Source organism: Lissotriton vulgaris, chromosome 5, assembly GCF_964263255.1.
Source record: "Lissotriton vulgaris chromosome 5, aLisVul1.2, whole genome shotgun sequence".
Lineage (NCBI taxonomy): Eukaryota > Metazoa > Chordata > Amphibia > Caudata > Salamandridae > Lissotriton > Lissotriton vulgaris.
In genome coordinates, this window is record NC_141693.1 from 275,273,739 (window position 1) to 275,283,118 (window position 9,380).

A 9,380-nucleotide genomic window follows, 5' to 3' on the forward strand; every position below is an offset into this window, starting at 1 on the left:
TATTTTATCGACTGCGTTCTTTGAAATCCACATTTTTACTAATTGGAAAATATCTAAAAAAAACAACATGAAATGCTTCCGGGTGCTTCTGCTACACAAGACGCAGTTTGGTGGAAGAAACACAGTTTCGGCCAGAGACGGGAGGAAATGGAAGATACATTGAAGAAGCTCCTGATAAACTATTAATACTTGAAATCAGTTGTTACAAAGGCGACCGTTCGCATGGACTGCAGGGGCAGCAGGAGTGTAAGTGTCTCTTCTGCACAGAACAGCACGTCATGTTAACAGCAGTGCAGATACAGCACGGCCAGCAGCAGTGCAGACACAGCATGGACAGCAGCAGTGCAGGCACAGCATGGACAGCAGCAGTGCAGGCACAGCATGGACAGCAGCAGTGCAGGCACAGCATGGACAGCAGCAGTGCAGATATACCATGGACAGCAGCAGTGCAGCCACGCCACGGGCAGCAGCAGTGCAGATACGGACCGGACAGCAGCAGTGCAGATACGGCACGGACAGCAGCAGTGCAGATACAGCACGGACAGCAGCAGTGCAGATACGGCACGGACAGCAGCCGTGCAGACACAGCACGGACAGCCGCAGTGCAGACACAGCACGGACAGCCGCAGTGCAGATACGGCACGGACAGCTGCAGTGCAGATACGGCACGGACAGCCGCAGTGCAGATACGGCACGGACAGCAGCAGTGCAGATACAGCATGGACAGCAGCAGTGCAGATACGGCACGGACAGCAGCAGTGCAGCCACAGCACGGGCAGCAGCAGTGCAGCCACAGCACGGGCAGCAGCAGTGCAGATACAGCACGGGCAGCAGCAGTGCAGATACAGCACGGCCAGCAGCAGTGCAGGTACAGCATGGACAGCAGCAGTGCAGATACGGCACGGACAGCAGCAGTGCAGCCACAGCACGGGCAGCAGCAGTGCAGATACAGCACGGACAGCCGCAGTGCAGACACAGCGCGGACAGCCGCAGTGCAGACACAGCGCGGACAGCCGCAGTGCAGACACAGCGCGGACAGCCGCAGTGCAGACACAGCACGGACAGCCGCAGTGCAGACACAGCACGGACAGCCGCAGTGCAGACACAGCACGGACAGCCGCAGTGCAGACACAGCACGGACAGCCGCAGTGCAGACACAGCACGGACAGCCGCAGTGCAGACACAGCACGGACAGCCGCAGTGCAGACACAGCACGGACAGCAGCAGTGCAGCCACGGCACGGCCAGCAGCAGTGCAGACACAGCATGGCCAGCAGCAGTGCAGACACAGCATGGCCAGCAGCAGTGCAGACACAGCACAGATAGCAGCAGTGCAGACACAACACAGATAGCAGCAGTGCAGATACAGCATGGCCAGCAGCAGTGCAGCCACAGCATGGGCAGCAGCAGTGCAGACACAGCATGGGCAGCAGCAGTGCAGACACAGCATGGGCAGCAGCAGTGCAGACACAGCATGGGCAGCAGCAGTGCAGACACAGCCTGGCCAGCAGCAGTGCAGACACGGCACGGACAGCAGCAGTGCAGATACGGCACGGACAGCAGCAGTGCAGATACGGCACGGACAGCAGCAGTGCAGATACGGCACGGACAGCAGCAGTGCAGATACGGCACGGACAGCAGCAGTGCAGATACGGCACGGACAGCAGCAGTGCAGATACGGCACGGACAGCCGCAGTGCAGACACAGCACGGACAGCCGCAGTGCAGACACAGCACGGACAGCCGCAGTGCAGACACAGCACGGACAGCCGCAGTGCAGACACAGCACGGACAGCCGCAGTGCAGACACAGCACGGACAGCCGCAGTGCAGACACAGCACGGACAGCCGCAGTGCAGACACGGCACGGACAGCAGCAGTGCAGCCACGGCACGGACAGCAGCAGTGCAGCCACGGCACGGCCAGCAGCAGTGCAGACACAGCATGGCCAGCAGCAGTGCAGACACAGCATGGCCAGCAGCAGTGCAGACACAGCACAGATAGCAGCAGTGCAGACACAACACAGATAGCAGCAGTGCAGATACAGCATGGCCAGCAGCAGTGCAGCCACAGCATGGGCAGCAGCAGTGCAGACACAGCATGGGCAGCAGCAGTGCAGACACAGCATGGGCAGCAGCAGTGCAGATACGGCACGGCCAGCAGCAGTGCAGACACAGCCTGGCCAGCAGCAGTGCAGATACGACACGGACAGCAGCAGTGCAGATACGGCATGGACAGCAGCAGTGCAGCCACAGCATGGGCAGCAGCAGTGCAGACACAGCATGGGCAGCAGCAGTGCAGACACAGCATGGGCAGCAGCAGTGCAGATACGGCACGGCCAGCAGCAGTGCAGACACAGCCTGGCCAGCAGCAGTGCAGATACGGCACGGACAGCAGCAGTGCAGATACGGCATGGACAGCAGCAGTGCAGATACGGCACGGACAGCAGCAGTGCAGATACGGCACGGACAGCAGCAGTGCAGATACGGCACGGACAGCAGCAGTGCAGACACGGCACGGACAGCAGCAGTGCAGATACGGCACGGACAGCAGCAGCGCAGACACAGCATGGCCAGCAGCAGTGCAGACACGGCACGGACAGTAGCAGTACAGACACAGCACGGACAGCAGCAGTGCAGACACAGCACGGCCAGCAGCAGTGCAGACACGGCACGGACAGCAGCAGTACAGATACAGCATGGGCAGCAGCAGTAAAGACACAGCACGGCCAGCAGCAGTGCAGATACAGCACGGCCAGCAGCAGTGCAGACACAGCACGGCCAGCAGCAGTGCAGACACAGCACGGCCAGCAGCAGTGCAGACACAGCACGGCCAGCAGCAGTACAGACACAGCACGGCCAGCAGCAGTACAGACACAGCATGGCCAGCAGCAGTGCAGACACAGCATGGCCAGCAGCAGTGCAGACACAGCATGGCCAGCAGCAGTGCAGACACGGCATGGCCAGCAGCAGTGCAGATACAGCACGGACAGCAGCAGTGCAGATACTGCACGGACAGCAGCAGTGCAGACACAGCACGGACAGCAAAAGTGCAGACACAGCACGGCCAGCAGCAGTGCAGACACGGCACGGACAGCAGCAGTACAGATACAGCATGGGCAGCAGCAGTACAGACACAGCATGGCCAGCAGCAGTGAAGATACGGCACGTACAGCAGCAGTACAGATACAGCATGGGCAGCAGCAGTACAGACACAGCATGGACAGCAGCAGTGCAGATACGGCACGGACAGCAGTAGTGCAGACACAGCACGGGCAGCAGCAGTGCAGATATAGCATGGACAGCAGTAGTGCAGCAGCAGCAGTGCAGATACAGCATGGCCAGCAGCAGTGCAGATACAGCATGGCCAGCAGCAGTGCAGATACAGCATGGCCTGCAGCAATTCAAGCTTCCCCCGGCAGTCATACAGCATCAATAGTTGCAGGACAAGCTCCCCTCCCTCATAGAGCAGATACAGCTTGAACATCAGAACTGCAAGCTTCCCACCCTAGCAGAACTGCTGCAGCTTGATCTGCAGCACTGCCCTTCTCAAAGAAAAGATGCAGCATTCATTCAGCACTGCAAGCTTCCCTCCCTCACAGACCAGGTGCAGCACAGACAGCAGCATTGCAAGCTTCCCTCCCTCGCAGAACAGGTACAGCATGACCAGCAGCATTGCAAGCTTTCCTCCCTCGCAGAACAGGTACAGCATGACCAGCAGCAGTGCAAGCTTCCCTCGCTCTCAAAATAGAAACAGCATGAATAGCAAGAGTGCAAGCTTCCCTCTCTCGCAGAACAGGTACAGCATGGACAGCAGCAGTGCAAGCTTTCCTCCCTCGCAGAACAGGTACAGCATTTCCACGGGGCCCAGAGCGAGGGTAGGATCATAGCTAGGTGCTAGCTACACAGTCCATGAGAGCAACTACTTCTCTGTGACTCGCCCGTCAAGCTGTAGACCTCGATACTGCAGGTCTTTCTCTGCCACCCAGTATAGGCCTACTAGGGCGCCACTCTAGGTAGTCAGGTCCCCACCCAACAGTTTTGGAACCAGACTGCTAGTAGTGCACCATTTTATTCACTTAGGTCCTGAAGAAGTGCCACACGACTCGTTAGGAGCAATAGAGGCACGAAACATGTCGACCCATCTCACAGCAATAGTCCCTTAGGAACATTAAATCCACATAGGGCATCCACACTTTTAATTAAGCTGGAACTACCTTATCATTAAATCTTTGACTAGTACTACACCAGACTTAATTTCAAATACACACCAACCGTGCACTACCCTTGCCTTCTTACCCGCACGCACCCCACAGCTTCTTCAAAAAGTTCTCCGCCAAAGAGCCCCGTTTATGGTGAGCCCATTGGGCATTGCAGCGCCGGCCCGATGCGGAGCAAAGCCCAATGATGAAGCATAACATCCCTTGGGGTGTGTGAGGGCATCATGAATAAATACTTGTCTTCCCCATCCCCCTAGGAACTGCATGCCTCGTGTGGCACAGCATGGACAGCAGGAGTGCAAGCTTCCCTCCCTCGCAGAACAGGTACAGCATGGACAGCAGGAGTGCAAGCTTCCCTCCCTCACAGAACAGGTACAGCATGGACAGCAGCATTGCAAACTTCCCTCACTTTCAGAACTGGTACAGCACAGACAGCAGCAGTGCAAGCTTCCCTACCTCGCAGAACAGGTACAGCATGGACAGCAGCATTGCAAACTTCCCTCCCTTGCAGAACTGGTACAGCACAGACAGCAGCAGTGCAAGCTTCCCTACCTTGCAGAACAGGTACAGCACTGCAAGTTTCATTCCCTCACAGAACAGGTACAGCACAGACAGCAGCACTGCAAGCTTACCTCCCCACTGGACAGGTACAGTATGGACAGCAGCAGTGCAAGCTTCCCTCTCTCACAGAACAGATACAGCACGAATAGCAGGAATGCAAGCTTCCCTCCCTCTTGTAGAACAGGTACAGCACGAACAACAGGAGTGCAAGCTTCCCTCCCTCGCAGAACAGGTACAGCATGGACAGCAACAGTGCAAGCTTCCCTCTCTCTCAAAATAGATACAGCATGAATAGCAACAGTGCAAGCTTCCCTCTCTCTCAAAATAGATACAGCATGAATAGCAGGAGTGCAAGCTTCCCTCCCTCGCAGAACAGGTACAGCACCAGCACCACAAGCTTCCCATCCTCGCAGAACAGGTACAGCATGACTAGAAGGAGTGCAAGCTACCCTCTTTTGAGACAGTTACAGCACAAATAGCAGGAGTGCAAGCTTCCCTCCCTCGGAGAACAGGTACAGCACGGAAAGCAGCAGTGCCAGCTTTCCTGCCTAAGAACAGGTACCACATGGACAGCAGCAGTACAAGCTTCCTTCAAACGCAGAACATGGTGCAGCATGGACAGCAGTAGGGCACTCCTCAAAGAAAAGGAACAGCATTCCTTCAGCAGTGCAAGCTTCCCTGCCTCACACACATGGTACAGCATTGCACCCCTAAAAGAAAATGAAAAGCATTCCTTCAGCAGTGCAAGCTTCCCTCCCTCGCAGACATGGTACAGAATCAATAGCAGCACATCACCCCTCAAGGACAAACATTCCTTCAGCAATGCAAGCTTCCCTACCTATCACAGCAGATACAGCATGGACAGCAGCGCTGTACCCCTCAAAGAAAAGGAACAGCATTCCTTCATCAGTGCAAGCTTCCCTGCCTCGTACACATGGTACAGCATGGACATCAGCATTGCACCCCTCAAAGAAAAGGAAAAGCATTCCTGCAGCAGTGCAAGCTTCCCTCACTCTCAAAATAGATACAGCATGAATATCGAATATCAGGAGTGCAAGCTTCCCTCCCTCGCACACCAGGTACAGCACAGACAGCAGCATTGCAAGCTTCGTCCCCCTCACAGAACTGGTACAGCACAGACAGCAGCATTGCAAGCTTCCCTCCCTCACAGAACTGGTACAGCATGGACAGCAGCGCTGCAAACATCCCTCCCTTGCAGAACAGGTATAGCACAGACCGCAACACTGCAAGCTTCCCTAATTCATAGAACAGGTGCAACACAGACAGTAGCACTGCAAGCTTCCCTAATTCATAGAACAGGTACAGCACAGACAGTAGCACTGCAAGCTTCCCTAATTCATAGAACAGGTACAACATAGACTGCAGCAGTGCAATCTTCCCTACCTTGCAAAACAGGTACAGCACTAGCTTCATTCCCTCACACAATCGGTATAGCACAGACAGTAGCACTGCAAGCTTCGCTACCTCGCAGAACAGGTACAGCATGGACAGCAGCAGTGCAAGCTTCCCTACCACGCAGAACAGGTACAGCACTGCAAGCTTCATGCCCTCACAGAACAGGTACAGCACAGACAGTAGCACTGCAAGCTTACCTCCCAGAGGAACAGGTACAGCATGGACAGCAGCAGTACATGCTTCTTTCTCTCATAGAACATGTACAGCATGGACCGCAGCACTTCACCCCTCCAAGAAAAGGAACAGAATTCCTTCAGCAGTGCAAGCTTCACTGCCTCACACACATGGTACAGCATGGACATTAGCATTGCACTCCTCAAAGAAAAGGAACAACATTCCTTCAGCAGGGCAAGCTTCCCTCCCTCACAGACATGGTACAACACGAATAGAGGTAGTGCAAGTTGCCATCCCTCAACAGCACAGTGCACCCCTCACAAGAAGGAAGCAGCATTCCTTCAGCAGAACAAACTTTCTTCCGTAAAAGAACAGATGTAGGATGCACATAGGCAAAGGTAACGGCCTTGCAGAACAGGTACATGTAGCAACCAGCGGGGTGGACTCTGTAACCCTAAGAACCAGGGTAGTCACCCTGTATTAAACAAGCATTTGCAATGCAATTGGTCTCACCTTTGGGACCTTATATGTATTTAGCTATGCAGCACATTAGCCTGGGTGGTGAAACCTCTATTGTTCTTTAACATGGAGGGAAGTAAGTACCAAACTGCGTGACATGCCAGGTATGGAAACACATGGAGCCCACAAAGTACATACACATATAAGTACATACTAAAGTATATACAAGAGGTCTTGAATGCTCGACTTAACTAAGAATAGTTGTTTCACTCTGGGTAAGAGAAAAAGAGAAAGTTGTTTAAAAAAATAAAAGCAAATTGTTGCATTAGATAAACAAATAGTGACCACTATAATTTGAAGCCAGTATGTCCACATCACAAAAGAAATTAAATAAGGTGAAAATGTTTTGATTTTGAAGATTCTTGGAAGGAATTGTATTAGTTTCTACCCATGAATGGATAAAATGCCCTTTACTCTTACACATTAATAGAAAGAGAGTATTTTCTTTTCATTCAGCTGAAAGAATGCCATGATCATTATTTCCTTGCATAGCAGTTGGGGGCATGAGCTCAATCCTGACCCGGTGTGAAAATGTCCGTCCCCCCCCCTGCCAAGAAAGGATGTTCAACGATTACCTATATTGATTTTTACATGTCTTTGATGCTGACAATCTTTGATAAAATTGAATGAGTCCTAACATTGGCATAGAACATTCACCAATGGTAGTGTTCTGAAATACCACATTAGGCCGACTGAAGGGCAAGCATGTGAGGGTAATGCCCTCCTGTGTCCATTCGGTTTAATTACTGTCTTTTTAAGTTTGAAAATGCTTTATTAAATAAGGAAACAAAATAACACGAGCAGCGACACATTGATAAAAGCTTGCAAAGGTGCCTGGAAAATACAAAGAAGTATTCCAAACCAGTAACATTATATAATCACAACTTTAAAGAACACATTAGCATTTTTTGTGAGAGAATTTTGTGTTGGGGAGGGGGAGGTAGAGGAGAAAGAAGAGGAAAGAGAAGAAAAAGAAAGGGAAAATTATCCTTATTAAGGGATATACATATTAGTCCTTATAATAGCATCATAAAATCTGATATTAAAGGTAACATACAGTACATAGAACCACCTATGTTTCATGGAGGGTCATAATTAATGACTTGAACTCCAGAAGTAACAAAATGTCTGGATAGAAAGGACGTAAACAGCTGTCGTAGTTGGTTTCATTTGTTCATAAGAGGTGTATGTATGTATGTTCTTATATAGCGCTCGACTTACCCTAGGGCATCTCGGCGCTTGCATTGGGAACCCGTCCTGGCTTTTCCCTGTGAGATAACCCGTACTGGGCATCCCCAAGGTAAAAGCCAGGCATCCTGCCACGGGGGGGCCGTTGTGGAGATTAAGCAAGCTTATTGCCCAGAGCTGCATAGTGTGAACTCGTGCTTAGAGTGGGCACCGAAGCGAGAATTATCGAGTCCGTGGACAATTGGGCTCAGGACCCTGCCGCGTCTGGAATCAAACCCTGGTCCCGGGTCTGACCTCTGCTTCAGGGTCTGCCTGCTCTAACCAGTGAGCCACACATCTCCACTCTGGAGGTAGCATTTGGTTGATCAAGTCAGTGATTACAGCATATCATATTCCACCATCAGGTGTACAAAATGTTATTTGTATCATCCCAGGTAGATATGATGATCTGTAACACAGTGGCTATAAGTAGATCGCCAAGTTTTCCAACCATTGTTTGAAAGTGCCAAATGTGTGATGAACTTCCTAGAAACATGTATATCTCTTATCAAATGGTATATTTATACAACATATATCAGAAATCATGCCCCGACTTCATTACCAGGAAGCATGCACATTTGGACATCCAGGATAGACATAGGACCTCACAATCATGTTTATGACAAGACCCGCATCTATTAGTGGTGGAAAGTTTGAACCTGCTAAGAGAAGTAGGGGTTAAAGACAGTATATTGTAGAAAAAGAATAATGTTTGTGTAATACTAGCTGAATGTAAAATAGAGTGAATTGTTGACCAAATGTGGTTCCAGGTTTGAAGGAAAAAAGTTTGTTGGAGATCAGTGTTGTGGTTGGTTTTATAGATATGAGGTGGAGACTACCGAAGAAAAATTAAGAATGGATAAGTTGTAAGACTTTCTGAAGATGTCAATAAAGAAGAGGAGGAAATGCCTGGGATAAGCTCAATGAGGTGTTTGTAACAAATGGCATGATTAGAGGGAAGTCCTTATTTGGATTGCAGGTCTTGGAATGTGAGAGGGACCCCATCAAGGAACAGCTGACCTACGGTTATGATCCGTTTGTGAGCCCAGTCTTTCCAAGAAAGCACTCTGTTATGTAGCTGTATACATTTATTGTACCAAATAGATGATTCAAGATTAACTAGTTTGGAGGGCGAGTTGGTAAGAATGTGCCAATCTACTAGAATATTAGTATTGATGTGCAAAAACATTTTGGGGGTTGTGAAGTGGAAACCAGATCCAAAAGGACATTGGAGTGATGAGAGAATGTTCCAATGAATGCCAAATGG